Source organism: Malania oleifera, chromosome 8 (assembly GCF_029873635.1).
Source record: "Malania oleifera isolate guangnan ecotype guangnan chromosome 8, ASM2987363v1, whole genome shotgun sequence".
In the NCBI taxonomy this organism is placed as follows: Eukaryota; Viridiplantae; Streptophyta; class Magnoliopsida; order Santalales; family Ximeniaceae; genus Malania; species Malania oleifera.
This window is the reverse complement of record NC_080424.1, coordinates 77,494,536-77,513,514: the sequence shown is the minus strand read 5'-3', so window position 1 is coordinate 77,513,514 and position 18,979 is coordinate 77,494,536. Positions and strand designations below refer to the sequence as shown.

Genomic DNA, 18,979 nt, shown 5'->3' with positions numbered 1-18,979 from the left:
AGGACCTGCTCCTTGGAAGACTTGGGCTTCAATCAGGGACACTGCAAATTTGCTTTAACAGTGTGTGTGAAAACACATCTACTCATCATATTTATTGGGAGTCTAACTGTGTCAATGTTTTAGCTAGTGAAGGCCATGTTGTTGTCGGGAATTGGCATTGGAGGTCTAACTTTCCATTTAGGGTAGAACCAATCATTTAAGAGAATCTCTATGGTCTCAGCAGAAGATTGTTTTGTACAAACAGAAAGGTCAAGTTGAACAACTTGATACGGATGGAAAATTTGCTAAAGCATGTTTAAAGTTTTATACTTAAATATTTGGCAATGTTGATATTGGTTTGCTATAATTTTCTTTTTTTATTTATAACTTACTGTATTGGAACTTCATTTAGTGCAAAAAAATTCATGTTGTCATAAATTGAATATATTTTTGTTTTATACTGCATTGGGACCTCATTTAGTGCAAAAAAATTTGTGTTGTCATAATTTGGATGCATTTTGTTATGTATACAAAAACAACAACAAACCAAGCCTCAACTCCATGGTCTTAAATTTTCACGAAATTGTCGAAATTTTCATTGAAATTTCCGATTTCCATCACCCTCAAAATCGAAATGGCGGTCGATTTCCGTCTTGCATAATTTCCGTCGAAATCTCAATGAATCATCCGAAATTTATCAAAATCTCAAAATTTTAGCGAAACTTGTCGAAATTTGAACTACGCAATGAAATTTCCTCGATATTCGAATGAGGGATTTAGGAGTGAAATGAAATTTCTCTTTTTAATTTATTTTATTTATTTTTATCGAAACAAATGATTATTACAAGTGCTTTTGAAATTATATGAAAAAAAAAACATACAACAACATTTTATTTAACCATTCATTTCTAAATTATCATTATTTGTATAATAAATCATATTTAAATAATTTATGAATTTCATTTGTATTAACCGATTCACTAAATATGTTTCATGTACATTATCTTACAAATATGTTTGACGCACATTATATTACAACTTCACCTTATACACAGCATAGATGTATTTACTTGTAATATATTAGTCCTAAAACTTACATTATTATGTCTATTAATCATTTCTAAAGCTTCATAAAAGAATTCCATGTTTAACTAATTATTTCCATTATTTTTTCAAATCGAAATTGAAATTGACATCGAAATCGAAATTTCCGTACTTTTGGAGCTTCGAAATTTGGATCGAAATTGAAATTTAAGACCTTGCTTAAGTCCCACTAGGTGGTGTTGCCATGTGAAGCCTTTTCCGCTAATTTACATAAATAATAGGTAAGGATTCATATCTTAGCGATTTGACAAGTTTTACGCTGGCTGTCGGCTATCTAACATTTTTTTTTTTTTTTATGTTATATATTTATATAATCACATTCAGATAACAAATTCCACATATTTCATATTAGACATGTCGCCAAAATTCTTTTCAATCTAAACCGTCTTCAATTTTTAGATCTCCTTGTACAGAAAAAATAGTGTATATGAGTGATCAACTCCCTCACTTCAGCAAGGCTGAAATTCTTAGCATTCCTCACTCGGGGAACCAAGGAAGTATTTATGTACACTATAGACATCTCAAGAGTTCATTATGAAATTCATACCCCTAAATAATATCCAGCGGAAGGATTATAAATGGGGGTTGTGAATTCCAAGAGTCCAAACCAGACCAATGATACTTTTTGGCCATGGTTCCTTGTACTTATACCAATTTATATGCTAGATTTATTCACTCCTAAAACATGGCCTTTCAAATAACAAACTTATAAGTATAATTCAATAATATACTAATAATAATTTTGAAACCATAAACCCAACAATCTTCCACTTGGCTTCAAATTTTTTTGTATAGATTTTTAAAATTAAAGGGCATGTGGTATGCTCTTACATGTTCTATTCCTACCACTTCTAATCGCATAAAGCCTTTCTTTTTTTTTGGGTAGTCCTTTTTGAACAACTTTTGAAGTACCAATTTTACCCTCACCAATATCCTTATGTGACTTTCTAACGTATTGCCAAATTTCTAATCACTTCATCTTCTCCATAAAAATTAAATGATGCAAATTTCCAATTTTCACAAACCTCATTCATATTGTGATATTTTTCCCTCTCTCATTTTTACTTCAATTTCTTTCCTTCATTTGTATGGGTTTCCATACAATTTCACGGTATGCATGTCTACCTAGATCATCCAACATTTCAATTCACCACCCCAGATGTTAATAATTACAGCACACTGCAGGCCGAAGGAGGTCCTCTCCCTCTTTGCAACAAGTATAGCATGTAAAGAAATGAAAAATGCTTCATCAATCCCATTCGAGGCTTGATGTCTTCAATTTTAGTGATTTTTTCTTCAAATTTCTTAAATAAATAAAACATTTTAGGAAATTTGAGCATGGTTGGGGCAACAGTCCCGTAGAAATTAATATAAATTAAAAGAAAAAAGAGGGCAGCTAGGTGCACAAAGCTCTTGGGTATGCGGGGTACGGGGAAGGGGCGGACCACCCCAAAACAAAGTACCAAATGTCTCCTGTTGTTCAGATTTGTGTGTTTCCTTTTGGTTCAAGACAACTATGCTTTAAGATATAAGTTTCTTGAATCATTCAATCCAAATGTGACATTTTCATATCATCACTAAATGCTAGTCAACAAAAAAAAATCCATATTTCCTCCCAAACTGTCATTTTTGCTACCTCATGCAAATTTATCAAATTTCCTATTTCACTTTAGACTTTGAATCTTCCGTTGTCATGCCTATTCGGAGATAACCACATTTCAAAAGGTCTTTAGATTTTGAATCTTCTGTTGTCATGCATATGCAGAGATAACCACATTTCAAAAAGGTTCCAATGGGTCCCTAACCCTAAAATGCATATGCATGCACTTGTCCCCAAAATGTGAAGGATTGTTACAACCCTCTAATGTGGCATTGAATGAGCTTTATTGACATGTTTTTGTGTGCATCAAGATATATTATCACTAAAATATGTTTTTTTACCCTTTTTTTTCCCCCATATATGGCCTATTCCCAATTTTTTCATGAAATAAAAAACAGTTAAATCACCTTACTAGTAATGCTCATGATTGGGATTATATTTTGAAACCCAGTATTGAAGTTAGGATCTGCTTTTAGGTTTGGAGGTGAAAGATATATTCAATGGTTATGGTTAAAAAGATACTATAAGTACCTTGAAAAAAACAAATAGAAGAATTGGATGCGGGCTTATTCAGTGATGGGAAAAGTATAAAACAAAAACAATGGTATGGGTACTTTTTTTTTTTTTTTTTGAAAATCAATGAAATATATATTTTGTATAATTAATTGAATAAGTGGAATTTTGAAAAATGTTTGACTAATTCACATGGAAGCAAGTATGGTTGGGAGAATTTGCTCAAAATTGTAATCTTGTAGAAGCAATATATCTTAACGATACTATGAACTTTTTTTTTTTTTTAAAAGAAAGCTCACAAAGTGGTTATCCATTTTCTTTACTTCATATTTATTAGAAGATAATAAACTATTGATTTGTCATTTTAATTTTCATACATGAAAACACATGTTTTCAAAGAGAAAGAAACTTTTTTATATTTTGTGAAGCCATTTTTCTATTTTTTTAAGTAAATTAAAATTCAAAATATTTGTATATGTATAACTTATATTCTAACATATTATTTTTGCATAATTAGATTATAAAAAATACTTTTTATGATTCTTGAATAAGCCAAAGAGTGCCCAAAAAGAAAGAAGTATCAGAATAAATTTTTTTTTGGCATCTTGAGCATGTCATCTTTACTTTTATTCCCATTCTTTAAGTCTGTCCAAGCCTTGTTTTTTTTTATCCTTTTATCACAATCATTCCAAATTTAGCTTTGTACCAAAGCCAAAGCAATCTCTTACCAATTTCTATTAGGCTTATTGCATTGTTTGATAAGTTCTTAGTAGAGGTTGTAAATGCCGAATTTTCTTATGCATGGGGTTCTTTGAGTTTTTTTGTTGGTTTCACTTAATATATAAACATTATAATGTATTTAACTTTTAAAATAAATTACTTATTTAAAATTAAAAAAATATTATACACATACATATTATTTTATGTGCAACGCATGTGCATCAACTTGCATATACAAATGCAATTACCTTGGCCTACAAAACATATATATATATAGGTTAAAGGCTGAAATGAACAGTTACAAGTTAATAAGTATGGTCCTCCATCTATATTATCCCTAGAACCTAGGAACCTGGGTGACGTTGCATTCAAACTTGAGTATTAGGCACCAAGAAAATGCTCCCCGAACATTCCATAGGCGTAGACAATTTGAGACCCAAGCCTTCTTTTCCCCTAGACATTTGCATGCATATACTTAACAAGGAATTTGGATATTGAGGTATGCCTGGGAGCACTTAGTAGTTGCAGATATCATCATTTCCCAGTCATGCAACAGTCTACATAAAACGTTCAATCAAGAAAACATTCCATAGAATTAGACTCCCCAGTCATCCAACAGACTAGATAAAACATCCAATCAAGAGAACATTCCATAGAATTATTAGTATTGTTTAGAAAATATCTCACAGTTTCAGTACATATGCAATGGACTAAGCCCATATTTAGAACATGATTATTAAGCATAGATACAAAAAAAGACATTTAGTGAATGAATCTGCCAAATTTACACTCTAGGAACAAGAGTTTCTTGTTTCTTTAACATATCTTTAATATAGCTGTACTCCCCCAACTGTGTTTTGCTTTGGAGTAGCATTTAGGATCCCTAATAATGCCACTTCAGAAGTGTTATCATATAGAATTATTATAAGCAGCACACGCAAAGAACCACTTTATGATAAAATTTTTGTAGATACATGGCCTTTATAGTTGCCAAATTAATGGCCACATACTCAGCCGACTATTTTTCCAGGAAATTGCACCACCACCGTATATGAAAATAAATCCAGATAGATTTTCTTGTATCTTACGAACCTGAAAAGCGAAACCTAAGGAGTCGGCAAGCCCTAGCTCATTAGCCTCAGGAACTATACAATCTGGTTTTCTATAAATAGCAAAATACCCACTTGACACCTTCCCAATGTCCTTTTCTTGGATTAGACTAGAATATGCTAAGGATTCCCACAACATGAGCAATGTGAGGTCTTGTACGCAATAAAGCGTACATAAATCTGAGGTATATGGGAATTTTAAGTCATCAAGTTTACTTTAAGAGATTTTGGGCAATCTTCTTTAATAAATTTTATGTTCTATCATTCCTTCACAGCAGTAATCGATCTTGAATGTATGCAAAAGAGTATTGATATTCTGATATAAGCTAACTTTTATCTGTACCTTTCTAACTATTTGATGGCCTAGGATATTTGAAGCTTCTCCAAGGTCTTTCATCTCAAATGTGTGAAGAGGCCAACTCTTAATCTCCAATAGAAGAGCTATATCATTACTAGCTAGGAAAGTATAATCAGCATACAAAGTCTTAAAAACATTGGAATATGAATTGCAGTAAGAAGTTTTAAGAAGTTTTTTATTCAAAAAATAAAAAATAAAAATAAAAATTTAAGGGCCATCATTGATGGCACCATCTATAACAAGCTCATATTATGCCTTTTAGCAACTCAATTTTGCTCAGGTGTCTGTGGCAAGCTAAACAAGCACACAATACAATTCTCCTTACTAAACTTAGAAAATGACTGATATTCACCATTGCAGTTTGAATGAGAGGTTTTAATATTTCTCTCAGATTTTCTACTTCCAATTTGGAAGTCTTAAATGTCAACAGAACAGCACACAGCAAAGCAAAATATTTCTTTCCTTACTTCAGCCCACATTTATTTCCTTATATTTCAATTCATTATTTTGTACAGTTAGCATATATTTAGTTTACATGTATAGGGTTTGACAGATTATAGTTTACTTGTATAAGGCTAGAATCATGCTAGACCTTATTTACTTTCCATGTCTAGTATTCTTGTAAAGTCTATATATAATATACAGATATAAAGGCCAATTGATTCGGCCGTTCACAAAATATTTGACATGGTATCGGAGCTAGCTGACTGTTAGGTTTTTTTTTTTTTCACTTCAATTTGTTGTCTTCTTGGTTTCGTGGCTGTTGTGGTTTTGTTTTTTTTTTCTGGAATTTTTCTCTGTTCTTTCGGTACTTCTGTGGCTGTCGGCACAGCAGGTTTCTGGGTTGCCATTTATTTCTCCAGTTTATGTCCTTGAAATTCTCGGCAAGCAGCCAATAGTTTTCTGTTGCTATTTGCGACTTTCAGCAAGCAAGCACAGGAGGTTTCTGGTTTGCCACTTATTTCTCCAGTTTCTGTTGCTGTTTGTGACTCTCAGCAAGCAGATTGTGACTTTCGGCAAGCAGGCACAGCAGGTTTCTGGTTTGCCACTTATTTCTCCAGTTTCTCTTGCTGTTTGTGACTCTTGGCAAGCAGGCAACAGTTTTTGTGTTGCTGTTTCTAGCACATCTTCACAGCACAGCAGGTTTTTGGTTCAAGAATTAATTTTTAGTGCAGGGAGGTTGTTCTTGGTTTTTCTTTGTACCTGCATTGTTTATTTTGGGCTTTTAGATTCTCTGGTGGTCTGTTTCTTTCAGCAGTCTTTTTTTTTTTTTTTTTGGCTTTCTCAATTTTCTCCATTATTTAGCATGGACTCCGCACCTGTGGGTGCCTAGTTTACGGGCAACAATTATTCTACGTGGGCTTTTCAGTTTAAACTCTTCCTGCACCTCCTCTAGCGAATTACTACGCACCTGAAATTGTGCAACAGATGCTAATTCCGGAATTATCAGTGATGGGGATCTAAGGCAACAATTCAACTAATCTCTGGTATGTGGACTCGAGTGCCTCTAATCACATAACGAAGAAATCCCACTACCTTGTGTCATGTTCGGCCCTACGCTAATCAATCTGCTATTCAGACTGTCAATGGCAGTTCTTGCCAATAGCTGTTGTCGGAGATGTCTCTTCTAAGTTCACTAATGTGTTTCTTGCTCCTCAGCTTTCCACAAATCTTATTTCTGTTGGTCAATTAGTTGATAACAATTATGCTGTTAATTTTTCTGGTAATGGTTGTGTTGTGCAGGACCAGGTAATGGGGGAGCCGATCACGAAGGGCCCTAAAGTGGGGCACTTGTTTCCACTACTTTTGCCTGTTCCAGCATGTTCTCCAATTTCTTCTATTAAGTATTTTGCTTGTAATAATGTTTCAAATCTTAGTATGGTGTGGCATCGTCGTTTAGGCCATCCCAATACTTAGATCTTATCTCATGTATTGAACTCTGGTTTACTTGGTAATAAAGAACGTTCTTCTTTATCACTTTAGTGTGCCTCTTGCAAACTTGGTAAAAGCAAAACTTTTTCCTTCCCTTTGCATGCTAGTAGAGCTTTTCAGTGTTTTGAGCTTATCCATAGTGATGTTTGGGGACATTCCCCAGTTAGTTCACATATAAAATTTAAATACTATGTGACTTTCATTGATGATCATAGTAGATTTACTTGGGTCTACTTTCTTCGCTCTAAATCTGAGGTTTTTCGTACTTTCACTGTGTTTTTAGTGTATGTTGACAATCAATTTTCTGCTTCTATTAAGACATTATGCTTAGATTTTGGTGGTGAATATGTATCTACTGAGTTTCAGGCATTTTTGGCTTCTAAAGGCATTATTCATCTACGTTCATGTCCTGCTACTCCCTAACAAAATGGAGTAGCTGAACAGAAAAATCGTCATCTCCTAGATGTGGTCCGTACTCTCTTGCTGGAATCCTCTGTTCCATCCTTGTTCTGGGTTGAGGCTTTGAAAGTTGCTACTTACTTGATAATCGTTTACCTTCTCAAGTCCTACTCATGGAGTCTCCCTATTTCCGTTTATGCTGCTAAGCAACCTAGTTACGATAACCTCCGTACCTTCGGTTGTGTATGTTTTGTTCATTTACCTCCTCATGAGTGACATAAATTATCTGCTCAATCTGTTCGATGTGCATTCTTGGGATACAATGTGTTGAAAGGGATTTGTTTGCTTTGATCCTACATTACATTGTACATGCATTTTTAGGAATGCTATTTTCTTTGAAAATCAACATTTCTTTCCTATGTCCTCTGTACCCTCCTCTCCTATTGTGATTCTCCCCTCCTTTAAGGAGCAATTCTTGGATCCTCCTCCAGTCAGTTCTCGTTTTAAACCAGATATTGTGTATACGCGGCGCCCCCGCCCACTGTCTCTTCCGCTAGCTCGTCCGATATCTGATCCTACCACGCTCTAGATTCAGTCAATTGCAGCACCTTCAGAGCCTTTGGTACGTCGCTCTTCTCGAGTGTCAGTACCCCCAGACAGGTATGGATTTCCCTCTTCAAGTTCTGGTAACTTTGTTTCAATTCTTACTACTGCATTGTCCAATTTCGATATTCCCACTTCCTACTCACATGCTGCCAAGCATGATTGTTGGCGACAAGCTATGCAGGAAGAAATTGCCGCTCTAGAGGCCAATCACACCTGGAACATTGAGCCTTGTCCTCCCACCATTGTTCTTCTGGGTTGTAAATGGGTTTACTTAGTCAAGGTCCGATTTGATGGAAGTCTGGATTGATACAAAGCTAGTTTTGTTGCACTTGGGAATAATCAGGAATATGGTGTCGATTATGAAGAGACCTTTGCTCTTGTGGCTAAGATGACTACTGTTCGTACGATTCTGGCTATTATTGCTTCCAGTGAGTGGCCACTACATCAGATGGATGTCAAGAATTCTTTTCTTCATCGGGATCTTAAAAGGTGTATTTACATAAAGCCACCTCCGGGCTTGATTCCCTCTCCGACCTCACATGTGTGTAAGTTTCCTCATTCTCTTTATGGTCTCAAACAAGCTCCGAGGGTCTGGTTTGATAAATTCTGCACCACTTTATTTCAATTTTCATTCAAACAGAGCAAGTATGACACTTCATTGTTTCTTCGAAAATCAGACATAGGTATTGTTGTTCTTTTGTTTTATGTTGATGATATTGTGATTACTGGTTCCAATTCTACTTTACTTGCTCAGCTCAAGACTCATCTCTCAGAGTCTTTTCATATAAAAGATCTTGGGTCTCTCACATATTTTCTTGGTCTTGAGGTGAATCATAGTCCCTCAGGTATTTCACTCAATCAACATAAGTATGCTAGTGACTTGGTGGCCACAACTGGCCTTTAGAAGGGTAGTTCTGTTGATACTCCCATGGAATTAAATGTCAAGCTTCGCAAAGAGGAGGACGACTTACTCGTTGATCCTAGTTTATACCAGACATTGGTGGCTAGTCTTGTCTATCTCACCATTACTAGACCAAACATTTCTTTTTTTTGTACAGCAAGTTAGCTAGTTTCTTCAGACTCCTCATCATCCTCATTTGGCTGCTATACATAGGATCATACGCTATGTTTAGGGAACTTCTGGCCATGGTTTATTCTTCCCTACAGGCAATTCTACTCACCTTGCTGCTTATAGCGATGCTAATTGGGCTGGTTGTGCGGATACGCGTCGCTCCATCACTAGTTGGTGTGTAATTAGGTGATGCATTGATATCTTGGAAGAGTAAGAAGCAAGATAGAGTTTCTAAGTCATCGATGGAATTAGAATACCAGGCGATGTCTCTTGCTTGTTCTAAAATTATTTGGCTTCGAGGCTTGCTTGCTGAGCTAGATTTTTCTGAGATTGATCCTGCATCTCTACATCCCAATAATACGAGTGCTATCCAGATCACGGCCAATCCTGTCTATCATGAGCGCACGAAGCATATTGAAGTCGATTGTCACTCTATCTGTGAAGCATTTGAAGCTCGTGTTATCACTCTTTCATGCATTTCCACTAAATTACAAATTGCGGATATCTTCACCAAGGCTCTCACTTGTCATCAACATTGCTTCCTAAGTAGTAATGCTTGTTGATCAACCCGCATCAATTTGAGGGGGGCTATTAACGGAACAGCACAGCAAAGAAAAAGATTTCAAACCTTACTTCAGCCCACATTTATTTCCTTATATTTCAATTTATTATTTTGTACAGTTAGCATATATTTAGTTTACATGTATAGAGCTTGATAGATTATAATTTACTTGTATAGGGCTTGAATCATGCTAGACCTTATTTACTTTCCATGCATAGCATTCTTGTAAAGTCTATATATAATATACAGAACTCAAGGCCAATTGATTCGGCCATTCACAAAATATTTGACATTAAAAGCGTCCAATCCATCACTCTTTCTGTGTAGTGAGGACACCCTTCCAAATATGGGGTGATCATCAATGAATGTAAAAAGCAATGATGGTCATTTTGTGTATGAACACTTATAGGCCCTCAAATACCAGAATGAATCACACCAAGAACATTTTCATACCTTTGTGCTTTCAAGAGAAATGACAATTTAATCATTTTCCTACTATGACAAGTTGGAAACTGTTTTGAAGTAACATCATCAAGCAAGCCATCTTTGAGAATTCTGTCAATCCAGTATTTACCATTGTGATGAAGATGAGATGTCAAAGCCAAGATTATTCGAATGGATCATGGAAAGAATGAGTTTGCACACCATATTGCCACTATTTGAACTTGACACGTATCAGAGTTTCTAAAACCTCTAAATATTATTTCCCAATATTTGAGCTTGTTAAATTTTTCCATTTCTAAAATAAAATTAAAAAAATTAAGGTTTATCGAAAAAAGAAAGAGAAAATTCTCTTTAGATCTTCTAAGACTATTATTTTGTAGCTCTATTTGATATGTTCACCATCCTTTAATTGATACTTTATCATTGTTATCCATGTAAAGATATTTTTTTTACAAAAAGCAAGTCACATTTTGTTATTTACTTTGTATTTAGTTGATGGAAGTGTGGTTGTTGTCATTTTTTTTTTTTTTTGACTCTCCGCCGTTGTTAAAACGAGAAAAATTTAGAGCAACTTTGTGTGGTGCTATGTGCTGTAGTTAGCATTGGGTTACTTTGCTGTAGCAATCACTGCAATTGGTTTCTTCTGTTAGGTTACTGCTAAAAAGTATATATGTGAGATTGGGTATTCATTGGAATATGGTCCATTCTTAAGATGGATTGAGAAAGTTCTCTAGGACTCGAGTCAAGAGCAAGGTCTTCGACTTTGTGTTGTGCATGGTATAAGTTATATCTATTTAAAGAGAAAACAACTTATTTATGAAGATTCTGAATTCTGAAATATTAAAATTCTGAGTTCTAAAATATTAAAATGAAAGTGCGATGTCATAATTTGCATACTAAAACTGCAGTTTTGTTTGGATTTGCTTTACACCTTCATCTCACAAGTGCCTTTTGTTGGCTGTCTAAATGCAATATGGACATCGCCATACTAAAACTCCTGTTTGGCTCCACACCCAGAAAGCTAAATGGCATGTCTGGTGTGGAGAAATTTCATGACAAGCCAATGATCTTGGTTTAGTTTATGTGATTACATGCTTGCTTAGAGTGACTTTTCTTCTGATGTAGAGGGATAGTTTTATCTTGATGCAATGTCGTTGGAGCTTCCATGCCTAAACACCTCCGCTGCCGCCTATGCCTGATTTGCATTCCCAAGAAGGTGAGCTATTCCTTGCTTTGTCAGTTGGTACTGTTAGTGGGGATGGAGTAGAAACTTCTTTAACCAGTTGCCGCATTGCTAATTTGATTATACAAACTTTTGACAGAAGGTCATTCTTTATTTTCAAACTGAAGGAGCACCTTACCTATTTTTTCCTTGTTTGGCATAGTTTAGTGTGATCAGATTGCGCACATCGGGTCTCCATCATCATGAGCTTAGAAATTTGCAGAGTTATTTTCCACGCCTGTCGTACCAGCAAGCTAGAAACAAAGTGAGCAAAAGGCCAAAATGCCACGATAAACTCATAAAAATACTATGAAGGGTACGGTGGTCCTCGAAAGAGGAAGATTATTAATCCCAAATTCCATTACTAAATGTGAGTTTAGTAAGTTAATGTCCTTAAATCTGCTTTTCATGCTTTTTATTTCCATACATATATTGTTTATATTAATGTAGCCGCATATTCTTGAGACCTTCCCCCATTTGTACCATTCTGTTTTTTAACAGTTTCTGGTCTCTGCCGGTTGTGGAGTAATATATATGTAATATTTTTATTTTATTTTATTTTTTTATGCTTCAGGTTGAGTGCAAGGGGACCACGTTTTACTTCCTGTTTTGAAGAGACAATAACCCATTTCCAAGCTATGGTCCCTCGCCCCTTTTTGGAGCCTGTCTGTATGAACTCTGCATTCAAACATTCTCATCGTGCAAATGGACGATCTGCAGGTTTACCGACCTTCTGCATTGGTCTTCCTCATTCTGTTTAAAGGCCTTGGTAGTAGCGTTTTATTTTTTTTCCTGCAATACCCAAAACATTAAACTTGGATTTCACATAAGCTCGCTCTTGGGTTTGCAAAATGGAATGAAGTGGGAACGAAACGAAATGAAAAATTGAATGAAAAAATGATAAATTCAATTCCATTCCATTCCTATGTACTATTGTTTGTTTGGGGAACAAGAATGGAATGAAATTAGTCTTCATAGTTTTACGCATTTGCATATACTTTTCCATTCCATTTTACTCCTAATTCATCCCATTCCATTCCAATTTATCAAATATTGGGTCAGATCATGAGAACACCCTCCCTCCCTCCCTCCTCTCTTTCTTTGCCCCAGTTTTCTCTTTCACCTGTCATGTTTATGATGAAGAACAATATATATTGCAGAGTTCCACTGATATTACATGGCCTCGGGCTGTACCATATAACGGAGGTCTCTGTTGAAAGCTGTTTTTGGTGGACTCGAGCCAATCCTGGACAGCATCATGAGAACTATGCATGGAAAGAATTTGCTATTTTCAGGTTTGTGTATTTGGGATTTCGAGACTTGTGGGGGAATTCTGGTATGCGGCTTAGATGATCCTCTGCCTTTATCACATAAGACAAAATGAGCTGTTGAATAATTGCATAAAGTGGAGGAGATGGGTAAACAAAAAGGCAAGAACTTTACCCGGAATGGTGGGTTTTCCTCACCGTTCATACCCATGCAGAAATTTTTAGTGGGGCATGGTGGAGTCGCTCTGGATTTTCGGTGGCCATTTTTTTAAAAATATATATATATTGTCACAGAGCAGGGTTAACTATATTTTATTTGCTAATATATTCATACAAATATAATTATTATATTAATATATGAAACATAATCAATTACCCTGTTTACATAATATTATTATACCACAGTGCAATAGTATACATGGGGTTGGACTGGGAGGCTGAGGGCTGCATGCTTTGTCATGGGAAGTACTTTATGGAAAAGAAGAAAAGACTGATAAGACAAGGAGGACAACATTTGCAAAGATAAAAGAGGGGCAAAAGGTGGGAAAACATTTTGAATTGAAAAAATATTCAGGCCAATTTTTTATTATCTTGATTTTTTAATAAAAAATTTATGTGAATTGTCTATGACCGGCTTCGAATTTTGTTTTTTAAAATGGATAGAATCGTTGTTTGTGTCATTTGTGTCTATCATAAAAATGGACTAGCCATAAGAATAGACATACAATTTGAGTAGCAGAGTAATTTTGGGCTTGATGGTTGCATGACCTTGAGTCTTCGAGGCAAATGAAAGCTTTTTAGGGCGACCAGGAGGGGTGGTAGGTGGGTAGGGTTTGACTTGGGCCAAGAGGTGTTATCGACTTTCGTTCATTATAATCACGGCGGTGATAGTATTTGGGTGTGCAGAGGATGGTGTCACAACAATTAGGAAGAAATTAATTAAGATTTACTTTGGGAAGGAAAAGTAAATTAATATTTGCTTTGAGGTAGACTATTTTGGATAAACACAAATATATATTTGTTATTTTTTTTAAAAAAAAAAAAGGCATACAATTTTTAACCAATCATTTAGCTTTACTTAAAATACTCATCTTTTATTTTTAGAAACAAATATTGTCGTCTTTATTATTTTAATAAATGAAAAGATAAAATTTATGCTATATATAAAAATACGAGGTGTAAATCATTTTATGAAAAAAAAATCCTTATCTTTTAAAAGAAAGATTAGAAACTCCTAAAAGATTCAATTGTAAATTAATTTGTGGACAAAAGTATGTTCATTTTTTGAAATAAATTTTTATGAGAACAACATTTTTAAAAGAAGTAAATTTCTATGCTACTCATAAAAAAATGGAAAGAACAAATTATTTTATTGATAAAAGTATTCTCTTTTTGGGAATCTATGAATTTATGTTTATTTTCAACTGCTCGAAGCATTTCAACACTTACTACACCCGCCCTTGTCTCTGGGTACTTAGGTATGCATTGTAAGTCATTTCTTGTTTGAAGATCGCCCTTAACTTTTTACTTTGAGGCTAATGCACTATTCTCCTAAGGTGTCCCTAAATGAGAGGATCTTATTCACGCTCATTATCTTCTGAAAGTAAGATCAAATAATTTTTAAAAAATTAATTCTTATAATATATAAGACTAAATTCAATTAAAGTGAGATGAAATTACATTTACAATGTCCAAAAGTTCATGTCTGAATTTAAAGAAAAAGTTCTATTTAGCTAAAAAATAAAATATACTAGCATTATATATATATATATATATATATATATATATATATATATATATATTTGCATCTATATTTGTACTACAATAAAAGTAAATAAATTTGTAATAAAAATATCCTATATTTTTAAAACAATACAAAACATTCATAACACAAAATAAATTTAACCAAAACTAAAAATTAAATTTATAAAATTTATTTTAGATATGAAACTCTATTTAACCAAAAAAAAATGTAAACAAAAATATTATTACCTTCTAATAGAAAGGGAATTCTTTTTTTAGAAATAATACACTCAATAAAATTATATAATTCCACATTTAAAAAATTTATTTTGAATACAGAAAGACTAGACCTAAAAAATCCATTTCATTCAAAATAAATAAATTCAAAAAAATTTTAAATTTTAAATAAAATGTACATCGCAAAATAAAAAAGATTAATTCATTTGATATATTATAAAATGTATGTGAAGTGTGTAATAACATCTCATATTTACGTTTGTATTTTATAATTTTTAAATAAATTATTAATTTTTTTATAAATAATTTTGAATATTCATACTTTGATATTAATTTGTAAACTAAATTATGATAATATATTATTAATATTGTTGAAAATCTATCTAAATTCTATTAAAAATCTTAAAATATTCTATGCAATATGACTCACATACAGTCACATGTAAAAACACGGCATGCATATTGACTACTAATTATAAATGTACCTGTGTTATATATATTATAACATTTGTTCTTAAAAGTATTTTAGTAGATGAGGCCCACAATTTTTTTACTAATTACTCATTATTATTTAATTAGTTAGATTTTCTTAATGAATAATTGGAAACATGTATTTATTATTGAAAATGATAAGGGTCATTTTAACAAGACTATACACTCGCTTGAATAATTAAAATTCATAATAAACTATTTAAAATATTGCACACAATTTAATTTATAAAAATGTATTTTATATTTAAATTATTAATTAGCATATAATATAATTTTAAAAAAGTTGTTTAGCTTCTTTTCTTTAGATGTATGAGTAAAATATGAAAAATGTTTTAAAATATGGTTTAGGCAGTAAACTTAAGGTTCTCCTTATAAAATAATTAGAGTTCAAGTTTTAGTGGCTACTACTATCCATTTGAAATAATATATTGGTATTTAATTGGAAAAGGGTAGAGGGGCGGATTCATTATCTGGATAGATTAGTCGGCTGTCCAAAAGGCATCAAATACCATCGTTTCAAATATCCAATTAATATTAAGGATGAAGTTGAAAGTATATTGAAAGTTCGAAGCTAAAGTGGAGACAAATTAAAATTTGAAAGCAAGTAAAAAACAAAATTTAGATTGAAAACGTTAGCAAGACTATGGTTAATAGTCAAACATAACGTTATTTTATTTATAACCAAAGTAGATTTGAATTGATTCAAAATCAAGTTATGAAAAAAATCCCTCTTGGGTTTTGGTAAGAAGACAAGTTCCCAAATAGCACAAATTTTCAACCAAAGCAATTAAATCAATTTGAGAAAAAAAAAATTCAGACCTAAGTCAAAAATTATTGGATGCAACTTAGATCCATTTAATAGTTAGGTTCGATTGAATTGGGCCTACAGATTAGTTTTATTTTTATATTAGTAAAACAAAAATTTTGCAAAATATATGTAAGTGACTTGACTTAGAAGATTTTATATCATATGTTTTAAATTTGAAACATATAGGATTTAAACAATTTTGGAGGGCTTTGTTTTGAAAATAGCTTCAGTTCCAAACTTCCCTTTCAATGGTGGTGGCAGCCAGCAGGTCAACTTTAGTTGCATATATAAGCAGTATCTTTATTCAACTATTAATTATTACACTCTGGAAACACACCTACAGAGGAAAAATGAAATTTAATATGCAACAATTTTTCAAAAGAAATATTGAATTACAAAAAACAATCTATCTCTCATTTACTTGTGGGAAATTTTTTTTTTATTTTTTTTATTTTAAGTTTTTAATAATTATAAAAAATTAATCTTATTTTTATATTTTACAATATTTATATAAAATTAAAAATAATAAATTTTCATTTTATAATTGTTATAAAATTTAGAAATAAGAAATATACAACAACACAACAAACAAAACCAAGCCTTAAGTCCAATTAGGTGGGGTCGATTACATAAATCATTTTTCACAAATTTATGCGATCATATACCATTTTTTTGTTGTTGATAGATTTAGAGTTATTAAATCCTTACTCACTATGACGTTCTGAGTAGGGATGAGCAAACGGTCGGTTCGGCCATATTCGGTTAATTAACCGAATTAACCGAAAATTTCGGTTAAAGAATACTGTTAACCGAACCGACCGAACCGTTTGGCCTCACCGAACAGAACCCGACCGAATTTCTTTTTCGGGTAATTCGGTTAACTGAATTTAACCGAGAAGTGAGAGAAGTGGGGAAGCCTTGAGGCGTGAAGGTGTATCCGAGAAGTGAGGGAAGGGGGGAAGCCGGGAAGGTGTATTTTACTATCCAAATTCTGGACTGATGCGAAGGAGAGGTGGTTAGGGAGACGATTGGGCTCGAGCGAGCTTGACGCCGATGAGGAGTCGTCGAGGGTGGTTCTCACTTCTCAGTGAACTGGTATGTGCGCGAGAGAAGAGAAATGAGAATGAGAGGGAGCTTGTGTGTTGGTGACGTCGTGACGATGGACGGCGACGGCGACGGCGATGGCGGTGCGGAGCAGTGAGTTCGGATGAGCGAGAGAGAGGCAGTGACTCAGTGATGGCCTTCCGATTTCAGAGAGCAGTGACTGTGTACTGTGTAGTCTGTGTTGGTGACGATGGCCGGCGATGGCTACGGCGATGGACACAGACGAATAGATGATGGCATCGCATGAAGATGGAGTCTGGTGGTGTGGACTACGGAGGACAGAGCTCAGGTGAGCGAGAGAGAGGCAGATTGGCAGTGACTCACTGCTAGTGAAGGAGGGCCTTCTGTGTTCTGGCTTCTGAGAGCAGTGAGAACTGAGAGTGTCTAAGTGTGAGACTGAGTGAGAGTCTGAGAGAAAACCAGAATAATAATAACCAAAATTTAATTTACTAATTTATATTTAAATTTTAATTAATTATTAATTCGGTTAATCGGTTAACCGAATTAACATTCTCCATTCACCGAACCGAAACCCGATTCACCGAAATGTAGGAAAGCATAACCGAACCGACCGAACTGAATTTTTTAACCTAACCGAACCGACCAATTTCGGTCGGTTTATTCGGTTAATTCGGTTTTCCCCGAATTATGCTCACCCTAGTTCTAAGTTATTTTAGGTCTCCTTACTCACTATTTCCTTCCAAGTTATTTTAAGTTTACCCCTACCCTTTCTATTGTTCTCCATAGTAACTAACAACTCTTCCTCACTAGCTCGCTATGTGGCTTTGCAAGTATTAATACCATATGAGTCGTCTCTCTCTTATCTTATCTTGTATATGAGTTATACCTAACTTGTCGCGAATCTGTTCATTCTTTAATTTATCTTTTAGTGTTATACCATTCATCCATCTAAGCATTTATTGTAAAAAAAAAAAAAAAAACTTTTTCGAAACTATTTTTTTTGAAAACCATTTTTTTGAATTTTGAGAAATAATTTAAGGGATATGTTCATAAGTGGTGTCAGTTTTGTAAATATGAAAAAGTTTAATAAATATTTTGTAATTTAAAAATTATGTAAGAAAACAATCATATATTATTTATCTCATTTATCCCTTAAAATATAACTTTCAATACTTTTCCCATTCACCAGTTATTAAGATTTTTTAAATTCACCACTTATTAAGGAGTCGATTGGTATCACTATTAAAGATTACATAAACAGAAATCAAAAACAAAAACACAAAATCAGAAACATGAATTAAAATAAAAAACTAGCAACATATTTAGTTAATATTTATAAAATTAAAACAAATTAAAAACACTCATCCTCGTCTTTAAATCAAGTTATATTATAAAAATATGATTAACATAAATGGTAAAATAATACACATTAAATTAGTAAAAATATTTTGTAATTGACTTTATCAATTTTTTTAATTTATATTTATTTTTTATTTTAATTATATTTAAATTCATATGGTCATTTTATTTTTATTTTTATTTTTATTTAAAAGTGTATAAAATAAATGATTTAATAAAAAATAGTTTCTAAATATTAAAATTTCAAACAATAAATTGTCAAAATAATTGAAAACCATAAAATGTGACTTTGAATTTTTGTGCAAATAATTAAAAGTAGACAATAAAATTAGAAAATTGATAACATAAATAAAGTTTCTTTACCGTACAGAAATAAAACATAAAATA

The 18,979-nt window shown here is 33.2% G+C and overlaps 1 long non-coding RNA gene across 4 annotated transcripts in view; it reads left to right on the top strand.

Moving 5' to 3' along the window:
• LOC131162409 (uncharacterized) overlaps positions 1-13,272 on the top strand; it is a 45,663-nt gene extending 32,391 nt beyond the window's left edge. For 2 of the 4 annotated variants that reach the window (XR_009138772.1, XR_009138771.1), the window contains 4 exons: positions 11,524-11,614; positions 11,789-11,990; positions 12,195-12,340; positions 12,781-13,272. This is a non-coding gene — a long non-coding RNA (uncharacterized LOC131162409). Of the gene's footprint in view, positions 1-11,523; positions 11,615-11,783; positions 11,991-12,194; positions 12,390-12,780 lie in introns of all 4 variants that reach the window. The other 2 variants (XR_009138773.1, XR_009138770.1) reach the window with 2 other exon arrangements.
• The last annotated feature ends 5,707 nt before the right edge of the window (positions 13,273-18,979 follow it).